This window comes from Tursiops truncatus, chromosome 21, assembly GCF_011762595.2.
Source record: "Tursiops truncatus isolate mTurTru1 chromosome 21, mTurTru1.mat.Y, whole genome shotgun sequence".
NCBI classification, from domain to species: Eukaryota; Metazoa; Chordata; class Mammalia; order Artiodactyla; family Delphinidae; genus Tursiops; species Tursiops truncatus.
The window spans coordinates 26738552-26764424 of record NC_047054.1 but is presented as its reverse complement, the minus strand read 5'-3'; the positions used below and the strand labels follow the sequence as shown (position 1 = coordinate 26764424).

The 25873-nt window shown below is 41.4% G+C and overlaps 1 long non-coding RNA gene across 1 annotated transcript in view; it reads right to left on the bottom strand.

Annotated features, from left to right (window-relative positions):
- Positions 1 to 25873, bottom strand: part of LOC141277479 (uncharacterized) — a 79834-nt gene that overhangs the window by 6467 nt on the left and 47494 nt on the right. The window contains exons 3-4 of the long non-coding RNA XR_012328926.1: positions 12775 to 12938; positions 11512 to 11626 (exon numbers count right to left, since the gene is read on the bottom strand). This is a non-coding gene — a long non-coding RNA (uncharacterized lncRNA). The remainder of the gene's footprint in view (positions 1 to 11511; positions 11627 to 12774; positions 12939 to 25873) is intronic.

Genomic DNA, 25873 nt, shown 5'->3' with positions numbered 1-25873 from the left:
ATGTAGTAATTTGGTTTAACCACTGGCCTGGTGTGCTACATCTTCCTCTGAGTTGAGCACTTTCCATCTCTGCATGTCTTCCTATTAAATATTTATTATCAAACAATGTTGGAAATCAGATGAGATTTTGCATCCAACTAAGACACAAATGTCCCATGCGGAGCTCCTCCCCTAATTAAACCTCCAGATACTGTCCTTGTAATGAACACTTGACTGAAGAACAACTGAAAGAACTACGAAAGTTTCCTGATTAGGCCAGAATGTATTTCCAATGCCATTACATTTTTTTTTTCTAAGTTGGTGAGAAACACTATTATGAACCTTTTTCTTTCCTCCTTTAATTCTTAGGTGATACATCAGTTGCCTCTGCTTCAATACAGGGTATAAAGGTGATATACTTATTAGAACAAACTTATTTTCTTTATTAATTTTGACTTTTATTTTTGGAGTGCTGAGATTAGGAGTAGAAGACAAAAGTATATTTCACATATGAGAGAATTTGATCAGTCTTTTATTTGAGTTATAAAGGAAAAAAATTATTCCCTCTAACACTGGCTTTCCTGCCATGTGTTCACAGTGTGAGCCCAGATTCTCACCAAGAAGACATGATTAGAATGCCTTTTGAAGGGTAAAGTTAAGTTCATTCTAAAGTAGACATAACTCATTGGTCTGTTTTCTTCTCTGGCATTCTGGTAACAGCTCACCTGGCGCCAAATCTACATTTGTAACTCTCCTCCCTCAAAAGCATCCCAGTTAGGGCCAGGAAGGTCAATGTATGGAGACCAGAGTCTTTGAAACACAATGACCCTCATGTACAAAACATTGTAGCTTTCTCTATATTTTACATGATCGCATCTTACTCTTGAGAAAAATAATCTTGTTAAGTCATAGTAACTAAGGCTCCCATTAGGCAACTCAGCATGTAAATTCTCTACCAACTCCACATCCCTTCCCATTATGGAGACCAAATGCAGGGGAAACCGTGGGGAGAATGGCCTTTGGTCTTCTCTCGCACACGTGGTCCTCCCTACATCTCTGGAGGCATCCGTCACCTTGCTGGGTCTCTGCATCCCTCGGTGTTCTTTGCTGACGTCTTCTGAGACGTGGTGGTTCCACGGGTTTCCTTTGGGTTTCTTATTAGCACTTGCTGCTTATTCCAGGCTCAAACAGCCACGACACATTTTCTGCTGTCAAAATATCTCACAACGTAATGACTTCTAGTCTTCATTCCAAGCCTTTATAATGGGGTCCAGTAGCAGGATGGGTTTCATTAAAGACACTGAAGAAGATTTTAAGAAATTATTTTTGTTTACCGATCTTAGCTGTATGTAAATCTTGAGCTGCTTCACATGGTTACCCCTTTCTATGCATTGTCTTCTGCTTTAAATGAAGGCGTCATTAATATTTTGACATTAGATACAGAACAGATGCCAGGCATAACTTTTCTGCCAATAGGGCCGATATTTGGGTGAATAAGAAATTGGCACAAAGTGATAAACAAGAAGTATCAGCCACTTTTCCTTCCTGCAAATGAAAAACATGAGTCCAGGGAAGGGGGATGGTACTTGAAGCAACTTTGCAGCCAACTGATTGCCCTGGAAATTAATGTCTTAGTGAAGCAAGTTTGGGTCAGCATTTCTTTAAGAAGGTCCAGGCTATTTTTCTATAATACTTGTATATATTTTTGCACATAGCAGATATTCAGTTTAAGCCTTTATTATAATTAACACTCTCAGTGCCTAGTACAGTGCCTGGCACATAAAAGGAACTCAATAATATTTGTCAAACAAGAGACAAACGAATGAATGGATAGTCATCACGCTGTTTCTACCTGGAGGTGAAGATGCTAGAATGAAGCCTTTGAGTTCAGCTTTTTCAGAAGTCAGGAAAATGGATGGACCTAGACATTATCATACTAAGTGAAGTTAAGTCAGACAGAGAAAGACAAATATCATATGATATCACTTATATGTGGAATCTAAAAATAGCACAAATGAACTTATTTACAAGACAGAAACAGACTGACAGACATAGAAAACAAACTTATAGTTACCAAAGGGCAAGGAGGTGAAGGGAAAATTGGGAGTATAGGATTAACAGATACATACTACTATATATAAAATAGATAAAAAATGAGGATTTACTGTATAGCACAGGGAGCTGTGTTCAATATCTTGTAATAAACTATAATGGAAAAAAATAAAAAATATATATTATTTTAAACTAAATCACTTTGCTGTACACCTGAAACTAACACAATATTGTAAATCAACTATACTTCAATAAAAGATAAAAATAAATAAAAAATAAAAAGTCAAGAACATTTTAGAAAATGAAGGAAGAGAGGGAAAAGGGCATGAAAATCAGAGCAGAGAAGAAACATGACTCCATAACACAGGAGCTAAAGGAGAAATTTTTCAGATTTTTCTATGACATTCACGGTTTACTTATTATTCTTAGAAAGCTTTGGCTCTCTCTATAAAAATGTCTTATGACTCTTCCTCTATTACCTATGTCTTGCTCTCTTTATTTTGTTGCCCTTGTTAAATTTTCCCTTTCATGCCTAGTTGCTTTTATCTTTCAACAGCTCAAGAGCAAGGAAAATCAAGGAAGCATATTAAGGACATTCAGAATTGCAGGAAGAAGAGAGCAGAGAGGAAAGGGTTGTCCTTGCCCACTCCTTTCAGAGATGTTCCAACGTCAAATATCCTGCTTTATCAACACACAAGGATGCTTCTTTTAAACTCAAAGAGGCATCCAAATTCATGTTAATCCTTGATTATAAAGTGCTCTCCTTCAAGGGTCAGCAGAAAGCAAAAATCCAAAACAAAAACACCACTCTTTTTTTATACTGAGATCTGGAAAAGCACTCCCCCCCACTCCCCACGCCCCCACCCAAAGGTGGAAATTCTCTAATGATGACAGGAAACAATAGTTCCCCTTCTACTGGTCTTGGTATTTACAGACTCCTACGGCCCCGAGGCTGGGGGCAGCCCCTTGTAGGCAGAAAGGTGACTTTTGAGGCTCACAGTTCTCTGCAACCCTTCCTCACCAGTTCACTGCTCAGACAGCACCTGCACTAAATATTTTTATGCCAAGGCCATGAAAATCCAGGGAGTGCAGCCGTCCTCAAAATTTCTCATTTCTTTCCTGCCATGGCAAGGTCACTAGGTGGCCACGCAAATGGCTGTGGGATAGACTGCATATGGCAGGACAGGCAGAAAACAGGAAAGGGATTATATCGAAATGGCATCGAGGCCCTTATAGAGACTTCCTTCTTACTACGGCAATTCACAGAGGTCCTTCAGCACAGGTCAAGCAAATGGGCTTCTTTGCAAAATTCTGAAAGCTTTTCCCTTATCCACCCTTGGTTCTGCCTACTGTTTTAGGAGTGTGTAAACATGTGGTTTTACCTCTTGGTTTCAGAAGAACAGTGCTCTTTCCTCAGAGTGTAATGCTCTCTACTCCACGCTTGTCAGCTCTGTGAATCTCCAATCTCTAGGAACCTGTTTCTTCCTGAAGGTGCAGATGATCTCTGCTCACCTCATGAAGTTGGTGTAAATGTCAAAAGGGAATAATAAATGGGGGGGGGGGGTGCTTTCCAAATCTACACAAAGGGCAAATGTATGTGATGAGTATTGATTCTATGTGTCACATTTTTTTTTCCCCTAGAATTTTTCAAAGGCCAAACTGGATGCTGCTGGTATCAACCTGGGGCTCGATCCTAATTTACACAAATGAGACCCAGGCCCTACCATGAAAGCTACTTGACTGAAAAGTTCTCTCTATGTAGAGTTCCTGAGCAGAACTACTACTTCAAAGGACAAATTTCACTGGACGAAGAGGAAAGCTACAATACCCCTAAGAAATAAGTTACAGCAAATTCTTGCTCCTGGTCAACTGATGGAGGATTTTCTCAAGCTTTTAAAATTGCCTGTTTCTCTAATATTCAAGCCCTCTTTTCCATTTTCCTTTAAAAACATTTTCCTCCTAATGCTTCTTTTTCAGTTTCACATTTTTCAACTTTACATTTTAAGTTCCTCATTCTATTCTCCATCCTTAATCCATTTTTCTTTTACATATTTAACTTTTTATCTCTTGGACTTTAGCCTCTTATCTTAATTTTTTTATTTTCTTGACTTTCATGTGTTTCTTTTATCTCATTGGCTTCTTGCTCTTTATCTTTTACTTTACATCTCATCTATTTTATCCTATTATTTTTAACTTTTAACCTTTTAATTTTATTGGAATTTGAATTTTTTTATTTTTAACTTTGACTTGATTCTTTTTATACTCTCAGTATTTCAGTTTTAATTTCCACTGGACCATTTACCATACAGTCATTATTGTTAAAGAGTAAAAAAGTAAGTCTTTCTCCTTTAAGATTTATTCTTATTTTTAAATTTGTTTTTATAATGACTGGCCAGGAGGATGGCTGAAGGTGAGGTGGCATAAATGAGAATCTGAACCTGTGATTTCCTCTTAACTGTTTCTCAAGGCTCCCTTAGAGGTGTTTCACTGGTTAGGCTGAGTTAGTCACACAGCTTACACAGAAAATCAAGAGAGCTGGAGGCTGAGCCTTCTCTTTTCACATCAGTACATATGATTTACCCAAGGGATGTTGCTTCCCACCACTGATCCCTCCAGTGCCTACATGAGTTTTGGTGTGCTCATAATCCCTAAGAATAAAACTTTTTTTGGCTGACTTACCTGGAAGACCCAAACCCAGACCACAACCCTATAATCTTCCCCATTTCCAGTATTAAACCCACTTTGGGTCAGATGAACAGAGATAGAGATGGAGCAATGTACTCTGCTGGGAATAGCTGGTTTCAAAGACCTAAGATGCAGAGCAAGCCCAAGAGCTCTATTTTCTAAAATTTAGGAGACTCCCTAGAGCATTTATTATCTCTCTCAGATGATGACTGGTTGAGAGATGAAAGATAAAGATCTATAGGTGTCATTTTCTCAATAAATCTGATATTATTTGTGTCCAAGAGGTGAGATTTTAGAACAGTTAATATTCTGCTCTCCTGACTTTAGCATTTATTATCTCATTGGCTATCAAGGAAAAAAAAACTATGACATCTCTGTCATCCTTAAGGATCCTACCACTGAATGGCCCATGTCATATGACCTGAATCTGTTCATCCCTTCCTTAACTGGTTTCCTACAAATGAAGAGGTGATTTTTTCATAACAGTTATATTATTCTTTTAAGGATCTTAGCGCTGGTGAAACATATGATTTTTGATAATCTTTTACTACTTAGCCAACATAATCCATGGTAGAGTTAATAACTTCTGCTTTGGAAGCCACTGCGGATTGATGAGGAGAAGTGGTAAATTTCCTAAAAGCCATTATTTGAGAGTTACAGATATGCTTTCAATATAAAATCTCTCATCAAAGTCAGTCATGAACTTCAGTATCATAAGTCATTAGGGAAATACAAATTAAACCACGATGAGATATCACTCATCAGAAAAGCTAAAATTAAGAAATGATAACACCAAATGCCGGCAAGGATGCAGAGAAACTGGATCATTTATACATTGCTGGTGGGAATGTAAAATGGTGCAGCCACTCAGAAGTAAGGCAGACAGAGAAAGACAAATATCGTACAATATTGCTTATATGTGGAATCTAAAAAAAAAAAAAAAAAAGATGCCGATGAACTTGTATACAGAACAGAGATAGACCCTCAGACATAGAGGACAAATTTATGGTTATGTTGTGGGGAGGAGAGGGAGATAAATTAGGAGTTTGGGATTGACATAAAGACACTACTATGTATAAAATAGATAGCCAACAAGGACCTACTGTATAGCACAGGGAACTATACTCAATGTTTTATAACTGTCTATAACAGAAAAGAATCTAAAAAACGTGTGTGTGTGTGTGTGTTTATGGCTGAATCACTTTGCTGTACACCTCAAACTAACACAACTTTGTAAATCAACTATACTTCAGTAAAAAAAAAATTTAAAAAAATGGTGCAGCCACTCAGGAAAGCAGTTTGGAAGTTTCTTCAAAAAACTAAATATGGAATTCCCATACCACTCAGCAATTGCACTCCTATGCATTTATCCCAGAGAAATGAAAAGTTATGTTCACACCAAATCCTGTACACAAATGTTTACAGCAGCTTTGTTCATAACAGCTGTAAACTGGAAACAACCCACATGTCCTTCAGTAGGCAACTGGTCAAACAAACTGTGGTACAGCCAGACCATGGAAGACTACTCAGCAATGAAAAAGAATGCACTACTGAGGGCAGTGTGAGGGCTCCCTGTGATGATGGAAATGTTCTGTACGTTGACTGGATCAATGCCAATATCCTAACTGTGATACTATAATTTAGTTTTGCCAAATATTTCAACTGGGAAGAACTGGGTAAAGGGTACATAGAAACTCTCTGTACTATTTCTCATAACTGTATGTGAATCTATGATGATCTCAAAATAAAATTAATTAAAAAAGTAAATATGTACTCAGTGATGAATACAATTTAGTGGTATTAGATGTACATAAGTTAAGTATTCAAAAATATTTCTATGCTGGAGTTTGGTGAATCAGCTTTGTCTTCACGGATTGGGCTCAGGTCTAATTGACGTTTCCCATTCTGGAGCCTGGGCCCACGGTAATGGCTGAGGCATACAAACACCAGTGGAAAAATTTAAGGCCACTTGCAACCTAAGCTTGGAACTGGCACTGTCACTTTTTCTTCATTCAATCAGCCAAAGCAAGTCACAATGTCAAACCCAGAGTCAAAAGGTGAGGAAATACATTTCACTTCTTAGTGACAGGAACCATCAAATAAGATGTCTAGAGGGAGGGATGAAGAATTCATTAATGCAATCGTCCATGTATAGTAACAAGAGTGAAGGCAGAGGAGGCAGGCACAGATTAAGGTAAGTGAAATGAAGTAGATGTTATTTTCTCATTGTTTCTATTTCCTCAGAAAAATAAAAATCAAAGTCATGAGCAAAGATTGAGAATGTTTTAAATGCTTGTAGAAAGAGAAGATACCAATGGTCCCAGGAAAGGGGAGAATCCATGGACCAGAAATATAATACAACTACTGAGCTGAACACATGGACAAGTTCAAAGTGAGACAGCTCGGCATGGACGTGTTTCCTCCGAGGCTCATCAGCTGGGTGGATGCTGCAAATGATTAGCCTGATGGCTGCACTTAGCCAGGTTTGGGATTTTGCCGGGGAGTAGAAACAAGTGAGTAGAAACAAGAAGGGAGTTAAGGACACATGCATGGAACATGGAATTTAAGCTGGGTAAGGAAGGAACCAATGACATTAAAGGAATGGGTTGCTGTGAAAATTTAATACGTTCAATGGACTGAAGATCCCAGTAGGGTCAAAGAATTATAAGAGTCAGGGTGCTTAGATGAAGTGAGCTCAAAAGACAGAATGTGGAAATCAGAAGGTGGGATGCTTGAAACTGAGGAGATGGAGGGAGTGTGGTGATTGGTAAAGTCAAGATATAAGGTATAACTATCTGAGAAAGTGGCTGAGGTTGGGTGAAGTGCAAGGTCACTAGAAGAGAGGAAGGTCAGGGTCTGAGACAATAAAGATTTTGAAGGGTCAGAATTGAGGCTATTAAAAATCACCCAAAATCGTCCTGTGACTAGTGGTTGACAGCATGAGCCATGAGCTGAAAGAGTCAGGGAATGAGAGTGAGAAAACTGAGGTGTAGAGGTGACCTCAACTAGGAGGCATGGAGACCAGCAGAGTTCGCATTAGCTTCAAAGCTAAAAGCCTTTACAGCATCTGGAGGACTATGGCCCGAGAAGATCTTGAAGGGCAAGGAGGACACAAGTACACATCCTAGCCCAGGGTGAGAAAATGGGTGGGAGACAGACCAGCTGCCAGCAGAGAGAGCTGCCGGAGACAAACAGCACTCTCCTCCCTGAGCCAAAAAGAACAATATGGAACCGAGGCATTCAGAGAAGGGTCTGAAAATAAAGGAGATGTAGCTGATGAGGGATCCTGAGTTTCAGAGGGCACCGTGGAAAGGTGGCAGGCATTGAGAGAGGGTGGAAGATGCGTTCAGATTTGGGGATGTTGCGGGACCAGAGTCCAGAGCGTGAGCGAAAAGCTATGAGTACTGAGTTTCTTGGTAGCAGTGGGTGATGGTAGCAGACAGGGTCAGAGGGACTGAAGGGGTTCCTCTTCTGGTGGCGGCGGGGGCAGGGAGTGTCCCAGGAGACTGAACGGAGCCCTGCACAGAGCCAGGCGGCCCTGACTTCCCTCCTGCCTATGGCAACTTGAGGTCAAGGGAAGGGTATTGACAGTGGGAGGAGATCCCCGCCCCCCTCCCAGGTCTTCTTTCACCCTGAGAACAAATAGTCTGGATTAGAGACCACCCGTTAAGTTGTAACGTTGGTATGGCTGCCTGGAATCCATCAGCGCTCATTAGTTAAGACTTGAGAGGTTAGAGGAAGGAGAAGATTCAGATGTCCTGGGGGAATTTCAAACTCTTTCCCTGTTCTGTGGTTAACCGAGGACCTTTAACTCTGCCTTGAAAAAGGATATGAATAGACAATCCACTAAAGAAAGACGACCAAGAGCCCATAAACATAGAAAAAAAAAAGTTTAACCTCTCTATACTCAAACACATGCAAATTAAGAATACAAGGAGATAATGGTTTTCAGCTGTCAAATTAGCAGTGATAAAAATAATTATAACATTTAAAACTGGTGGAGTAAGGTCACAAGAGCAATATTATAGCTACCAGTATAAATTATTGTAACTTTTTTGGAAAATAGCAACATTCTTTTAAGCCTTAGGGCTTCCGTGGTGGCACAGTGGTTAAGAATCCGCCTGCCAATGCAGGGGACACGGGTTTCAGCCCTGGTCCGGAAAGATCCCACATGCCGCAGAGCAACTAAGCCCGTGCGCCACAACTACTGAGCCAGTGCTCTAGAGCCCGTGAGCCACAACTACTGAGCCCACATGCCTAGAGACCGTGATCCGCGACAAGAGAAGCCACTGCAATGAGAAACCCGCACACCACAACGAAGAGGAGCCTCTGCTCGCTGCAACTAGAGAAAGCCCACACACCGCAATGAAGACCCAAAGCAGCCAAAAATAAATAAAATAAATTTTAAACACTTAAAGAATGCACATCTTTTGGTCTACTAATATTACTTCTAAAAATCTATCTGAAGAAATTTATCAGAAGGTTTGAAATGTTTATAATATAGAAATGTTTCCTTCTACATAATTTGTAAGAGTTAAATTAGAATAAATATATAGATTAAAAATTAAAAAAAATTTTAAACTTTATGGCCCATTTCTTTTGGCTGCGGCCACCTGGCATGCGGGATCTTAGTGACCTAACCAGGGATTGAACCCATGCCCCCTTCAGTGGAACCATGGAGTTCTAACCACTGGACCGCCAGGGAATTCCCTACGGTCCATTTCTATGATGGGAAACCATGAGACCATCGAAAATCATACTTTCAAAGAGGTATTAATGAAATAAATACACACTCATAAAATATTTTGTTAACAATGTAACAACTTTGTTAACAATGATATAACAAAAACAAGACAGCATGTGTAATTCATAATTGGTTCTCAAAATTGGTATAGATCAGGATCACCTGGAGAATTTATTAAACTCACAGACGTCCCGGTCCCATCCCATACCTACTGAATCAGAATCTGAAGTTAACTGTGAAGTAGGAATATGGACAATTACAGTAAAAAAAACCCACATGTTTTTAAGAGGAACACAGTGCTTTTATAATCAGGAAAAATGCAGTAAATCTCATTTGGTATTCTGGCCCTTGAAAACAAGGTTTCCCTTCCAACTCATTATCAACAGATTGCTGATGCTCTAACATCAGTCCTGTCCTCAGAACACATCAGTCAACAGGAGACTTTTGTTCTAGACAGAGTTAAGTTTAAGAACTAGCAGGTAATAAAATAAAACAATATATATTGGGCTTCCCTGGTGGCGCAGTGGTTGAGAGTCCGCCTGCCGATGCAGGGGACGCGGGTTCATGCCCCGGTCAGGGAGGATCCCACATGTCGCGGAGCGGCTGGGCCCGTGAGCCATGGCCGCTGAGCCTGCACGTCCGGAGCCTGTGCTCCGCAACGGGAGAGGCCACAACAGTGATAGGCCCGCATACCAGAAAAAAAAAGAAAAAAAAAAAAAAAATATTAACACTGCAAAATACTAAGAACGCCTCTAGGATTTTTATTCTACTTAAATTTTATTGTAAATCTCAAAAACATAAAACCTCAGGTGTAATCACAATATGCAGTAAAATCCAAGACTTTGGTTGGACAACAGATCTGGGATGGGAGTGATGTAAAAGTACAGATCCTAGTGACACAGAGGAGATGGTTTTCCCAAGCTTCACAAAGCAGGCCGACTGCCCCGAACTTCATAAAGCTAAAGTCCCCTTCTGACTAGGTGCTGACAGTATTTGTTTATTTACATGATTGGAAGAAAACTCAACAAACTTAAAAAAAATATGGAGTTGATTTCCTGCTCTTACACCTGTCTAAATACCACTCTTCACGGTTGATGGACACACATCCTCGCCAATTTATTTACCTTAAAAAACTCCACAAACATCATCTGGTTTGCTAGAATCCATTGTAGAACTTATCAATTTTGTTTTTAAATAAGAATTTATCAATTTTGTAATAAGCCAACCTTATTCCTCCTAATTGGCTGCCATAGCTCGTTAAGTATTCCATATAAAACATTTGCCAATTCTCTTACTGATCCTTGCGTTGTTCATTCTAAGGCTGATATTCTGCACAAGAGGGAAACAAGCTTGATGTACAGTTATATTGCTGTTGACCCCCAAGTAATGGCACTATTTATCACCCACGTAGAAATCCGCTGGAAGAAACCAGGCTATAGCTGTTACTGACATTTCCACTTTCTTCGTCTCTGTTGACATCAATTGTTGCCAGGTAAACTGCTGCAGCTCAATATAAACTCTAGTTACGAATTATCATTGTTCATACAAAGCCTTTATCATAATATTAGACGAGCTATATCAGATAACCATTCAATATTTAGCAATTAAAAAAATGGAGATGTGTTTTGCACCTCCATTCTTTAATCTGTTCCTCAATAACTAGAAATCGCTCTTGAATAAAATGGATGTATGTCGACACAGACGTAGAGAACGGGCTTGAGGGCACGGCGTGGGGAAGGGGAAGCTGAGACGAAGTGAGAGAGTGGCATGACATATATATACTACCAGATGTAGAATAGATAGCTAGTGGGAAGCAGCTGCATAGCACAGGGAGATCAGCTCGGTGCTTTGTGACCACCTAGAGGGGCGGGATGGGGAGGGTGGGAGGGAGGCTCAAGCCAGGGTGGGGATATAGGAATATATGTATGCATGTAGCTGATTCACTTTGTTATACAGCAGAAACTAACACACCATTGTAAAGCAATTATACACCAATAAAGATGTAAAAAAAAAAACTCAAAGGAAAAAAAACATGGGTGTACGTCACTTACCACAGAGAAGAAAAAGATGTTACCTTCTCTTCTATGCAGATTATACAGATTTTTGTCAGGAGGGATTGGCCTTAACAGACAACTGGCTTTTTTTGTCAACTGCTGACACAAATGGCTGCAAAATAAATATTACAAACCAATTTAATGATGGGTATATGATCCCTGATATTCAAGTGACTGGAAATCAATATAGGTTTCCTTCTCTTTTCGAAAGTTCACTTTTCACCACTTTGCTTTCACCAAAGACCAGCATCAGTACCTGTTTTCTCTAACTGAAAGAAATCAGAAGAGGATTTGCGCTTTTATGAAAAAAGGTGAAAATTGAAAATAGCGTTCAGTATTTGTTTTGCGGCAAACTTGTTATACAGAGGCAGCGGGCACCCCAGGTAGGGAGGGTGGCCTCACCAAGCTCCTTCCCAGGGAACTACACTCAGCATCCCAGCATCCAGCCGCCGTAGCTTTGAAAGGTGTCTGTGGGCATCTGTGCTTTGTCTTGATTTATTTTGTGTGTCATTAGCAAGACGTGTCCTAAGGTAATTGCTTCTTTACTTTGCACCATTTCAGCTTAGGAGAGGTTTCATAGGAACACTCTGCCTTCCAATAGCAGGGAAAAACTGTAATTGTATTTAGTGAGTGAATTCATTTCGTTAGCTAGGCTTATATTTTCAACCAATATAGCTTAGAGAGTACATCAGGAAGTTATATGGCCCAAGGTAAAGAAACCATGGAGGGGCAGCTTATAATATTTGGGGAGGCCCTCTTTATAAAATAGTATAAAAAATTAGGTGTAAGTGTGAACGTTTACTTAGACAAGAAAAAAAAGTCGCAACAAATTACAATTCAGAATAAAAAAGGCCAGCAAATTCCACAGGCTTTACACGTTTTCAGGCTCTTTCTAGAGCCTTAAAGGATCCTGCAAATCAGGAGCAGTGAGACTTAATACTCATTAGCTTCTTGGTATAGCCACCTGCATCCCTGGGAGCTTTATCGAAAAAAATAAGAATAATGATGCAGCACGTGGGTTTGTCTGCTTTAAATAGTTTCAGACCTAAATGATCATAGTCATAGGATTTAGAGGCAAATACGCAGTTTATCTGGTGTTTGACTGTGGCCACAGGAAGCTACTTTTCAGAGAGAATGGTGGTCTTTGTGCCGAGTGTGTTTAGGAGGTCTCTGTGAAGCAAGAGAGAGAGCGCTTAAGAGTATGGATGTGTCTTTTCCAGATTCTCACCTTTTATAAGAGGATGTCAGCCCAAAGCTTACCTTAGCAGTTAAGAGCTAAGGCTCCACTTCACTGTTCTCCAGACTCTTGTCAGGAAGTTCACTGCCCTTAAGGCTTATCCACAGCTTGCTTAGTGGGGGCAATGTTTATTCTTCACTCTCTGGAGCAGGTACATCCAATCCATTCCTCTTGTAACACTGATCACCTTTTCAGAGCAAGGAATGGAGACGCTAACTGAATTGGTGTCACCTGGGGTCATTATTTATTAGCACTTAGGGTCAAGCTCCTGGGCTGCACCCTCAGCTACTCTTTTCAAATCTGTGCTTTCAGACAGAAATATTTTTTCCAGATATTCTTATTTCTATCACACTCTACGTACTCCCCCCAGAGCCTAAAGACTTTTATTAAATTCTACCTTCTGCAACCTGGGGCCAGATTATCTTCATAATCTGTAAAACAATCATACCATATTTTTTAAGAAAAATTCAAATGCCCCCTTTGTATGCAGAATCAACTATAAATTTCCTAATTTTGGAGTTAGTATCCTTTCATCCTTATGTACTCTTTCATCCAGCTGAGTCATGAACTCCCAGACTTTACCCTACACTTTCGCTCAGCGTTCATCTTCACCTGTTTCAGCCATAATGTTCCTCTTCCCGTGTGTGGCTAACCTTCAAGGTATAACTAAATTTAAACCTTTCTCATGAGTGTTCTTAATCATCCAAAGCAGAGTTAATTTCCTTCCTGTTCGTCCGCTGACTTTTTTTTTCTTGTGCGTGTGTGTGTGTCTACTGTATACATATTACAATTTCCTTGGGCTGTCTGTTTCTTTCTCTTCCATGACTATGTGCTGGTACGGTGAGCCCATAATACTCAGCACACTTTCCTACACTAGGTCAGCACACACTAGGTATTAGGAGGAAAGCTCTTGCCAAATGACTGGAGATGAAAACAGCTCCCCGCTCAAGCTGGACCTCTGAGAGGCTTGGTGAAGTTAGGGGGAAATTTAGAATCAATTAACCACTGACCAAATCCCGACTCTGCCATTATTCACAAACTGGGTGACCCTGAGAAGGTAAAGTAACCTCGCAAAGCCTCAGGTTAGTCACGTGCACAATGGGTGGAATATTTACTTGCAAAGATTATTGTGTGGGTTAAAGATAACGCTAGTAAACCAAACAATGCGTGTCTGATTAACGTGGCTGTTTTGCCACTGTTTCACTCCCTCACTTCGCGTCCCTGTCATGAGGATTGTGACTCTCCAGAGTGGACATCATGTCTGCACCTACTTCAGTCCTGAGCCCCGGGAAGATGTGTGGGATTTACTCGCCTTCATTCTCTCTATGTCTGAGTCAAGACCGTCTTCTTTAATACTGATTCCCTCAAAAGAGCTTTACCATTTCTCATGATAACTTAAAAACAATGTTATGCTGACAGGCTATGAATTGAATCTCAGGAGGCAAAAAAATGGAAGGAAATTCAGCAAAGACAAGGCTCTGAAGCTGTAAGAGCATTTAATTCTGCCACCATGAACAGCTGTGTGTGAAATCCCTTAACTTTGCCAATACGCACCTGGTGTCTTTAGTTACTGTCATTCCCTTACCTGACTTCTTAAAATTTCCTTTCCTTATGGCTGGTGTTTTACCAATGCCTTGCGGGCTGAAGACTAGCTGAAGGGTGAGTGATTAGGAACTAAGATTCACACTGTTTCCTTATACCATGTAAAGGTCAGTGACTATATTCTCTTATACATAGATAAATTTCATCCACGTACATAGAAATAAACCAGTGAGCCAACCCTCTTGGGGATGACTTGGCTGCTGAAAAGAAGTACAGCAAAACAACAGTATACATGTGTGTGTACTTTTTTTTTTTTAACAGATTAAAGACATCTCAAAGTATCTCATAATAATGAATTTCTTATTCCCAGCCCACTCCATGTGAATGAGGCAAACTACCTATACATGGCACTACATTTCCTGAGTCGGAGAGATCAAACGTTTTAAATTTAAAAAAATTTTTATATTTTATCTTTATGAGGCTGAGAGACTGTGTAAGACCCTAAAATATATCATATGATCTTTCTCTCTTTTTTTTTTTTTAAGTTCTAGTAATCTACTCTTACTAGCCCACCTAGGGAATAGGCTTCTGTGAAATGATTTGTCAGGAAATGGTGTGCTCCAGGTGCGTCTAGCAGCAAGTGGCATTCCTGTGAAGCAGCTGTAGTTCTCTGAGGAGCATTTCTCATCCAATTGTAGATATCCTGTGGTCTAGAAATGTGGCCGTGTATACCCTTTAATATCCAACCATACCATTCCTCCTTCTCTCCCTCTCTTACCCTCACGCACACTCGCTCACACAAACACATACTGACACAGGCACGGCGGTTCTCTTTCTCCACACTGGGGGGGCCTTACCATTTCTCCAATTACATATAATAAGGAAAAACATTAACATAACAATGGAAAACAAGTTATGACATGGCCAGGCATTTTCTTAAACTGAAGGAATGTCTTCTCCTTCAGAACAAATACTCATCTGTGTGATGTGTTTCGGCCTAGGGTGTTGTGTTAATTGATACTAAGAAATTTAATACTTGGAACTTCTGTTTAACTGAACAAGATGGCGAAGCTGAATCTAGCCTCTGTACCCTGACACCGAATTAAATCTCTGAGGCAGAGTCTGGGTGAAGTAGAAAAGAACAGCTTTGTTGCTTTGCCAGGCAAAGGGGGCCACAGCAGCCTAATGCCCTCAAAACTGTGTCCTGACCTGGAGAGGGCAGTGAGGAGTTTTATAGTAATGGTTCAAAGAGGGCGTGATCAGCTCCTACGTTCTTCTGATTGGCTGGTGGTGAGGTAAGTGGGAGTCGGCATCCTCAACCTTCTGGTTCCAACCCATCTGGGGTCTCTGTGCTTGTGGGCAGCACACAGTTAACTTCTCCCACCTGGTGGGGGATTCAGTATCTGCAAAACAGCTCAAAGATGTTCTTGTCTGTATCCCTTGAGGGGGAACCAGGACCTGCCCCAAGGCTGCACTATTGTTTCTTGACTGCTCCTCCCTTGTCTCTGCATCATCCCCTCCCTTCCCTAACTAGCAACTGTTTGAACCTGCCCATTGGAGCTCAGGGAAGGGCATGGAGGCTGAATGAAGCCTATTTCCTGCAATCAAGAAAAGGGGAACAGAGAAGGAGCTTCAAGATGGTGGAAGAGTAAGACTCGGAGATCACCTTCCTCCCCACAGATACACCAGAAATACATCTACACGTGGAACAACTCCTACAGAACATCTACTGAACGCTGGCAGAAGACCTCAGACCTCCCAAAAGGCAAGAAACTCCCCCATGTACCTGGGCAGGGCAAAAGAAAAAACAGAGACAAAAGAATAGGGATGGGACCTGCACCAGTGTGAGGGAGCTGTGAAGGAGGAAAGGTTTCCACACACTAGAAGCCCCTTCACGGGCAGAGACTGCGGGTGGTGGATGCGGGAAGTTTCGGAGCCACGGAGGAGAGCACAGCAACAGGGGTGCGGAGGGCAAAGTGGAGAGATTCCCACACAGATGATCGGTGCCGACTGGCACTCACCAGCCCGAGAGGCTTGTCTGCTCACCTGCCGGGGCGGGTGGGGCTGGGAGCTGAGGCTCAGGCTTCGGAGGTCGGATCCCAGGGAGAGGACCGGGGTTGGCTGCGTGAACACAGCCTGAAGGGAGCTAGTGCACCACAGCTAGCCAAGACAGAGTCCGGGAAAAAGTCTGGAGCTGGCAAAGAGGCAAGAGACTTTTTCTTGCCTCTTTGTTTCACAGTGTGTAAGGAGAGGGGATTAAGAGCGCCGCTTAAAGGAGCTCTAGAGACGGGCGCGAGCTGCGGCTATCAGCACAGACCCCAGAAACGGGCATGAGATGCTAAGGCTGCTGCTGCCGCCACCAAGAAGCCTGTGTGCGAGCACAGGTCACTCTCCACACCTCCCCTCCCGGGAGCCTGTGCAGCCCACCACTGCCAGGGTCCTGTGATCCAAGGACAACTTCCCCGGGAGAACACACAGCGCGGCCCAGGGTGGTGCAACGTCACGCCGGCCTCTGCCGCTACAGGCTCGCCCCGCATTCTGTACCCTTCCCTCCCCCCGGCCTGAGTGAGCCAGAGCCCCCGAATCAGCTGCTCCTTTAACCCCGTCCTGAGTGAAGAACAGACGCCCTCAGGCAACCTACACGCAGAGGCGGGTCCAAAATCCAAAGCTGAACCCCTGGGAGCTGTGCGAACGAAGAAGAGAAAGGGAAATCTCCCCCAGCAGCCTCGGGAGCAGAGGATTAAATCGCCACAATCAACTTGATGTACCTGCATCTGTGGAATACCTGAAGAGACAATGAATCATGCCAAATTGACAAGATGGACTTTGGGAGCAACGATATATACATATTTTTTCCCTTTTTCTGTTTTTGTGAGTGTGTATGTGTATGCATCTGTGTGTGATTTTGTCTGTATAGCTTTGCTTTTACCATTTCTCCTAGGGTTCTGTCTGTCCGTTTTTTTTGTTTTTTTTTTTTAGTATAGTTTTTAGCACTTGTTATCACTGGATTTGTTTTTTGGTTTGATTGCTCTCTTCTTTTTTTCTTTCATTACTTAACATTTTTTTTAATAAATATTTTTTATTTTAATAACTTTATTTTATTTCATTTTATTTTATCTTCTTCTTTCTTTCTTTCTTTCTTTTCTTCCTTTTATTCTGAGCCGTGTGGATGACAGGCTCTTGGTGCTCCAGCCAGGTATCAGAGCTGTGCCTCTAAGGTGGGAGAGCCAAGTTCAGGACACTGGTCAACAAGAAACCTCCCAGCGCCACGTAATATCAAACAATGAAAATCTCCCAGAGATCTGCATCTCAATGCCAAGACCCAGCTCCACTCAATGACCAGCAAGCTACAGTGCTGGACAGCCTATGCCAAACAACTATCAAGACAGGAACACAACCCTATCCATTAGCAGACAGGCTGCCTAAAATCATAATAAGGCCACAGACACCCCCCAAAACACACCAGCAGACATGGACCTGCCCACCAGAAAGACAAGATCCAGCCTCATCCACCAGAACACAGGCACTAGTCCCCTCCACCAGGAAGCCTACACAACCCACTGAACCAACCTTAGCCACTGGGGACAGACACTAAAAACAACGGGAACTACGAATCAGCAGCCTGCGAAAAGGAGACCCCAAACACAGTAAGATAAGCAAAATGAGAAAACAGAGAAACACACCACAGGTGAAGGAGCAAGATAAAAACCAACCAGACCTAACAAATGAAGAAGAAATAAGCAGTCTACCTGAAAAACAATTCAGAATAATGATAGTAAAGATGATCCAAAATCTTGGAAATAGAATGGAGAAAATACAAGAAACGTTTGACAAGCACCTAGAAGAACTAAAGGGCAAACAAACAGTGATGAACACCACAATAAATGAAATTAAAAATTCTCTAGAAAGGATCAATAGCAGAATAACTGAGGCAGAAGAACGGATAACTGACCTGGAAGATAAAATAGTGGAAATAACTACTGCAGAGCAGAATAAAGAAAAAAGACTGAAATGAATTGAGGACAGTCTCAGAGACCTCTGGGACAACATTAAATGCACCAACATTCGAACTATAGGGGTCCCAGAAGAAGAAGAGAAAAAGAAATGGACTGAGAAAATATTTGAAGAGAGTACAGCTGAAAACTTCCCTAATATGGGAAAGGAAATAGTCAATTAAGTCCATGAAGCACAGAGAGTCCCATACAGGATAAATCCAAGGAGAAACATGCCAAGACACATATTAATCAAACCATCAAATATTAACTACAAAGAAAACATATTAAGAGCAGCAAGGGAAAAACAACAAATAACACACAAGGGAATCCCCATAAGGTTAACAGCTGATCTTTCAGCAGAAACTCTGCAAGCCAGAAGGGAGTGGCAGGACATATTTAAAGTGATGAAGGAGAAAAACTTACAACCAATATTACCCAGCAAGGATCTCATTCAGATTTGATGGAGAAATTAAAACCTTTACAGACAAGCAAAAGGTAAGAGAATTCAACATCACCAAACCAGCTTTACAACAAATGCTAAAGGAACTTCTCTAGGCAGGAAGCACAAGAGAAGAAAAAGACTTATAATAACAAACCCAAAACAATTAAGAAAATGGTAATAGGAACCTACCTATCGATAATTACCTTAAATGTAAATGGAATAAATGCTCCAACCAAAAGACATAGACTAGGTGAATGGATACAAAAACAAGACCCATATATATGCTGTCTACAAGAGACCCACTTCAGACTTAGGGACACATACAGACTGAAGGTGAGGGGATGGAAAAAGATATTCCATGCAAATGGAAATCAAAAGAAAGTTGGAGTAGCAATTCTCATATCAGACAAAATAGACTTTAAAACAAAGACTATTACAAAAGACAAAGAAGGACACTACATAATGATCAAGGGATCAATCCACGACAAAGATATAACAATTGTAAATATTTATGCACCCAACATAGGAGCACCTCAATACATAAGGCAAATACTAACAGCCATAAAAGGGGAAATCGACAGTAATACGACAAAAGTAGGGTACTTTAACACCCTGCTTTCACCAATGGACAGATCATCCAAAATGGTCATAAATAAGGAAACACAAGCTTTAAATGACACATTAAGCAAGATGGACTTTATTGATATTTATAGGACATTCCATCGAAAAACAACAGAATACACATTCTTCTCAAGTGCTCATGGAACATTCTCCAGGATAGATCATATCTTGGGTCACAAATCAAGCCTTGGTAAATTTAAGAAAATTGAAATTGTATCAAGTATCTTTTCCGACCATAACGCTATGAGACTAGATATCAATTAAAGGAAAAATCTGTAAAAAATACAAACAAATGGAGGCTAAACAATACACTACTTAATAACTAAGAGATCACTGAAGAAGTGAAAGAGGAAATCAAAAAATACCTAGAAACAAATGACAACGAAAACAAGACGACCCAAAACCTATGGGGTGCAGCAAAAGCAGTTCTAAGAGGGAAGTTTATATCAATACAATCTTACCTTAACAAATAAGAAACATCTCAAATAAACAACCTAACCTTACAACTAAAACAATTAGAGAAAGAACAACAAAAAAAAACCCCCAAAGTTAGCAGAAGGAAAGAAATTATAAAGATCAGATCAGAAATAAATTAAAAAGAAATTAAAAAGAAATGAAGGAAACAATAGCAAAGGTCAAAAACACTAAAAGCTGGTTCTTTGAGAAGATAAACAAAATTGATAAAGCATTAGCCAGTCTCATCAAGAAAAAAAGGGAGAAGACTCAAATCAATAGAATTAGAAATGAAAAAGGAGAAGTAACAACTGACACTGCAGAAACACAAAGGATCATGAGAGATTACTACAAGCAACTCCATGCCAATAAAATGGACAACCTGGGAGAAACGGACAAATTCTTAGAAATGCACAACCTCCCTAGATCCATGAAGGATCTAGGGGCAAGAAAGGAATAAAGACGCAGACGTAGACAATGCACTTGAGGACACGGGGAGGGGGAAGGGTAAGATGGGAGAAAGTGAGAGTGTAGCATGTACATATATACACTACCAAACGTAAAATAGATAGCTAGTGGGAAATAGCCGCATAGCACAGGGAGATCAGCTCGGTTCTTTGTGACCACCTAGAGGGGTGGGATAGGGAGGGTGGGAGGGAGGGAGACGCAGGAAGGAAGAGATATGGGGACATATGTTTATGTAAATCTGATTCACTTTGTTATAAAGCAGAAACTAACACACCATTGTAAAGCAATTATACTCCAGTACAGAGAAAGGAAGGAAGGAAGGAAGGAAGGAAGGAAGGAAGGAAGGAAGGAAGGAAGGAAGGATGGAAGGGAGAAAGAAAGAAAGAAAAAGAACGAAATGGGGGACACAGAAAGGCTTTTGTGCCCAGGAGCCCCACAGGGTCCTGCTCAGTTTTGTCAGGTAGTTAGTCAGGCACTAGCAGCAAGGAGGTGACAGTGGTGAGAAAAACAAGAAATCAAGTCACACACCCAACCATCTGGGGACCCTCCCAGACTTGAGCAGCAAGGAGGTGAGAGTGGCGAGAAAGACTAGAAGAAATAAAGTCACACACCCAGAGCCTCCTGGGGACTCTCCCTTGACCCCGCCCAGAACGGGTGAAAGTATGGTCATGTGGTGGGTGGTAAAGAGGGGCACAGTAACACGAGGGGACTTCCCAGGACTGCGCATGCCCTTATCAGAGAGGCGTATAAGCTACAGTAAACCCAAACTCATATAATAAAATCCATAGGTGGTTTTGCCCCCCACCCCCCCAGTGGGCGTTTCTTAGCAATTCAAGGGTGACAGCATGCGCAGCAGTAAACTTGTTACAGAGCTCAGGGACTGCTGATCAAATAATGATCACCTCTCACTCCTCCCCCCACCCCACCTCCCCGCAAAATGCTCCTTAAAAGCGCCCTGAAGCCTGTACAGGAATGCTGCTTTCAATTCGCAGAAACAGCCCACTGTGTCTCTGAGAGTGTACCTTTGCTTTGATAAACTTTGCTTTGGGCCTGCTTCACTTCACTGAAACAGCCCGCTCTCAGAAACAGCCCGCTCTCCTTCTCCCTCTCTGAGAGCGTACCTATGCTTAAATAAGCTTTGCTTTGTGCTTAAGCTTAATGTGCTTAAGCTTAACGTGGTAGCTTGCAATTCTTTGCTTACTATCATGGAACCAAGATCGCTGGTCCGGGCCTTCAGTTGAAGCTATTTTGTTACAACGCACGTCCACCCGGTGACATTGCCAATGGCCCTTCTGAATATATCCTTTCATTATCCTGATGCTTAACTCAGGCTACCACAAAACAGAGTCTACTAACTCATAAAATGCATCAGAAATGCTCCTATAAAGGCGTAGTTGATCCAATAAGAAATGAACAGTTTCAAGGCCTACATAAAAATTCTCCAGACTCCACCATCTTCTCCCTTCTTAAACCTGAATGTCAAACCTACACCTTTTCCTACAAAAGTATGGTGCCCTTCCCCTTCAAACTGCTGACACAGTTCCAGAGGGAAGTGACAGGGTCACACATTCATATCAAGTTTGTGTCGAGAATCAGGTAAACCCTAAGAAAGGACCAAGCCTTCTCTTTATTTCCAGTCCTAGATTTAAAGTAACTTCTCTATGTAGCTTAGCTCATCCCCTCACTGCCTCAACAAAAAGATATGTTTTTGTCACTTTCATGCACAGATAAGATTTGTATCAAGGTCATTGGGGAAGGCACTGAGATTTTTCAATTTAAACAACAGTTCACATCAGTGAAGTCTTGGTTAAACAAATTCCCAGCGAAACACAAGATAAGGCAAACCTATTAGTATATTAAATGGAAAAATTGTTGCTGTATTATGTGTACCAGTGGGGGACAAAAGGAAGGAGAGAGCATCTGGGCATGGTTTGATAATTATCCATTAACCAGTGCAATTAATAAATTCTCCAGACAATTACCTTGACCCAAATATTTGCTCAAGCCCACAATGATCATTTTGATGGTAGATGGCAAGAGATCTCAGACATAATCTTGTCCTGCTTTGCCTCTGCCTGCCTGTGCTGAGCAGCAGTCAGATGGCCCTGCTCATATCCATGTGTTTGACTTGCTGGTGTTTTGTTGCAGAGATTGGAATCAGGGAATAAGACAAAGAAGTGAAAGCAATCTATGGAGGGTGAAGTGATATTTTTCCTCTTCTCCAGCTAGTGATTAAATTAAAACAATATTTGTCTTATTCAGTAGTTCAGGCTACTATAGAAAAAATACCATAGACTGGGTGGCTTAAACAACAAACATTGATTCCCCAAAGTCTGGAGTATGGGACGTCTAAGATCAAAGAGCCAATAGATTCAGTGTCTGGTGAGAGCCCACTTCCTGGCTTGTAGACAGCAGCCTTCTTGCTCACATGAGGCTCATATGATAGAGAGAGAGTTTTGATTCCTTCATCTCCTTATCAGGGCACTGATCCCATCATGGCGGGGGGGGGGGGGGGGGGGGGGGCTCCACCTTGAGGACTTTGTCTAAACCCAATTAACTGTGAAAGACCTTACCTACAAACACCATCACATAGGAGATTAAGGCTTCCAGGTATTAATTTTGGGATGGCACATACATCCAGTCCATAGCAGTATTCTCTGGTCACATTTGAGGTATCAGATGTAGTGGTTTAATAAAACAACAAAAACAAACAAAAAATGAAAACAAACACAGACTGGCTTAAGAACCAGTGAAACTGAATTTGAATCTTAATGTTGACAAAATATGTTTGGTACCCTTGCTCAAGTCATGAAAAATGAGAGTTAAGAAGGGGGAAGAATTGTGTGGTTTCTAAAATGGCTCATGGCTTACACACTGCATATCTAAATAGTGGATCTGTCTTTATCTTTGTCTCTGGGCATCTGAAGGTGTTTAATAAAGTAAGTGAACCTCTTTGTGAGGTCTCTTCACTTGCAACCCTATCATGAGATGCAAAGGACACCATTCTCAGGACAGAAATATTGAGAAGACAAGTCCTGGAATTTAAAGGCAGCAACATGGTTGCATAGTTGAAGGATATAGATATATTCATACTGTTTAGGTCCAAAAAAAGAACTCACTCATTTCCAAACCAACTCTTTGATATCAGTCTGAAAAAAAATCAGATTAAAATAATCCCAGGCTCTTGTGACCATCTAGAGTGGTGGGATAGGGAGGGTGGGAGGGATACACAAGAGAGAGGGGATATGCGGATATATGTATACGTATAGCTGATTCACTTTATTATACAGCAGAAACTAACACAACATTGTAAAGTAATTATACTCCAATAAAGATGTTAAAAAAAGAAAAAAAGAAGAATCCCAGGCTCACTGCTGCATGCAAAGCAGAGTGACGATGTCACGAGGCAGATGCAAATCGGACCCTTTGCAGGAAGCCCCTGTGTTCACAATGTCCTTTACCCTGAATCTCAGGGGACTTCAGCCCTGTCATCTGCCTTCCCTGGAATCTCTCTCTAGTTTCATTCTCTTTCTTGACGTAGTTTAACCAGAAGTACACATACTAGCCCAAGTGTGACCTAACCAGTACTTCGTAAATTTTTTTCTTGTTTTATGACCCATATTCTCGTCTGGTGTAAAAACTGTACTGATCTTTTGGCCACAGAAATATATTTGACAAGAGCCATCCGAAAACAGTCCAAAATGATGGCTAGGTTTATTTTCTTTATTGAAAAGATAATCAGTTCCAGTTATAAAACGGATTGTTATATCCAGGAATAATTTTGCTAATGTGGCTAAGGCAGTGCTTCTCAGGCTGAGAAGTGGGACTCATTAGTTGGTCATGCCATATTAAAAAGAAAGAAAGGACTGAAAGAAAGAAAAGAGAGAAAAGGGGAAGAAAGAAAAGAAAACGGATAGGACATTAAAAATGTCTCACAATATGGTTCAGTATTGTTTTATAAAACATTTGTTTCACTGATATGTACTTAAATGCAAAAAAATCTACTGTGTGTATTTACAGGATTGCGATGTAAAATGTATTTCCTACTCTAGGTTATGTTTCAAAAGTTTGAATGCTACTGTAAGAGGTAAGAAATTTTACTAAAGAAAGAGAAAATGTTAACCTTAGAAGTTAACAGGACACGCTCTTTAGAGGTCAGCCATGTACATACAGGTAGAAAAACATAGGGCAAGGCAATAACTATATCCAGCCTCAAAAAATGCCATCACCTCATCACAGTGGGAGCACCCCAGGCTGGACCACACCAGTGTCTGGTCTTCTCTGTTCTGAAAACGATCACTGTGCAGGCAGCAGGGTGAGACTGCTGATAGCCCTCTGAGGATGGAAGAGTGAATGCATTCAATTTCACCCTTGTAAAATCAAACACAGTGCTTCCCTGGTGGCACAGTGGTTAAGAGTCTGCCTGCCAATGCAGGGAACGTGGGTTCGAGCCCTGGTCCGGGGGGATCCCACATGCCGCAGAGCGGCTGGGCCCGTGAGCCACAGCTACTGAGCCTGCGCTCTAGAGCCCGCGAGCCGCAACTGTTGAAGCCCGCGTGTCTGGAGCCCATGCTCCGCAGCGGGAGAGACCCCAACAATGGGAGGCCCCCGCACACCGCAGCAAAGAGTGGCCCCAGCTCGCCGCAGCTAGAGAGAGCCAGCATGCAGCAACGGAGACCCAACGCAGCCAAAAGTAAATAAGTTAATTAATTAAAAGAAAATCAAACACAGAAAAGGGCCCACCTAGAGCTGTTATCTACGATCAGAAACTATAGTTAAATGTTTCCTTTGGGTTTTTTCCTCCTTTTGTATTTCCCCTCCAATCATTTAAATAAAATAACTGAATAAAACGTAAAAGCACCCCCGAAATGATAACAATACCTTGACTGAGGCATTTGTATGACTTCTGGGGACGCACTGGCTGTCAGGGACAGAAAGTTCACTGAGCATGTCCCGTGGAGCAGGACATAGCTGGTCCCAAGGATATCTTTGGCTGGCTCCTTTTTGTCAATAATGACTGACAGGTTGCTTCACCTACCATGATGAAGAAAGCATCTTCCGTTTAGCATCTCTGCAAAGGTAACTGGGATTTATAGGCACCATATATTTTAAATTACTCATCCTAAGGGGATTTTGATTTTGCTGGAGATGCAGGGAAGAGGGAGTTCTTGAAAGATAGTCCCTGAGAGAAAAAAATCGAATCTTTAACCCTCACTGAACTAGAGAGATGGATACTGTTTGAACTTTGGAAAGAGAATCTCAGAGGTACAAAGGAAGACTTTTGCTCTTTTGCCATGGGACCTTATACAAACAATTTAATCCCAATTAACGTTTTCTTTAACACCTGGTAGAAGAGGGGTCCTGAATTAATAATTTCAATTTAATACACATGAACTTAGAGTTACTTACATGAAAGACACTGAACATAGTACTAGGGGCATAAAGAAGAAGAATTACCAGGACTCATCACCTTGTGAGCTCAACAGGGAAACAGTGAACCTTAGTATAAGGCATTATAGGGTGTGTTGCCCACATCACAGACAATGGGAGCCCCAAGACCTGTTGAACAGGGCTGTGAGGGTGCATACAAACCAGGAGACC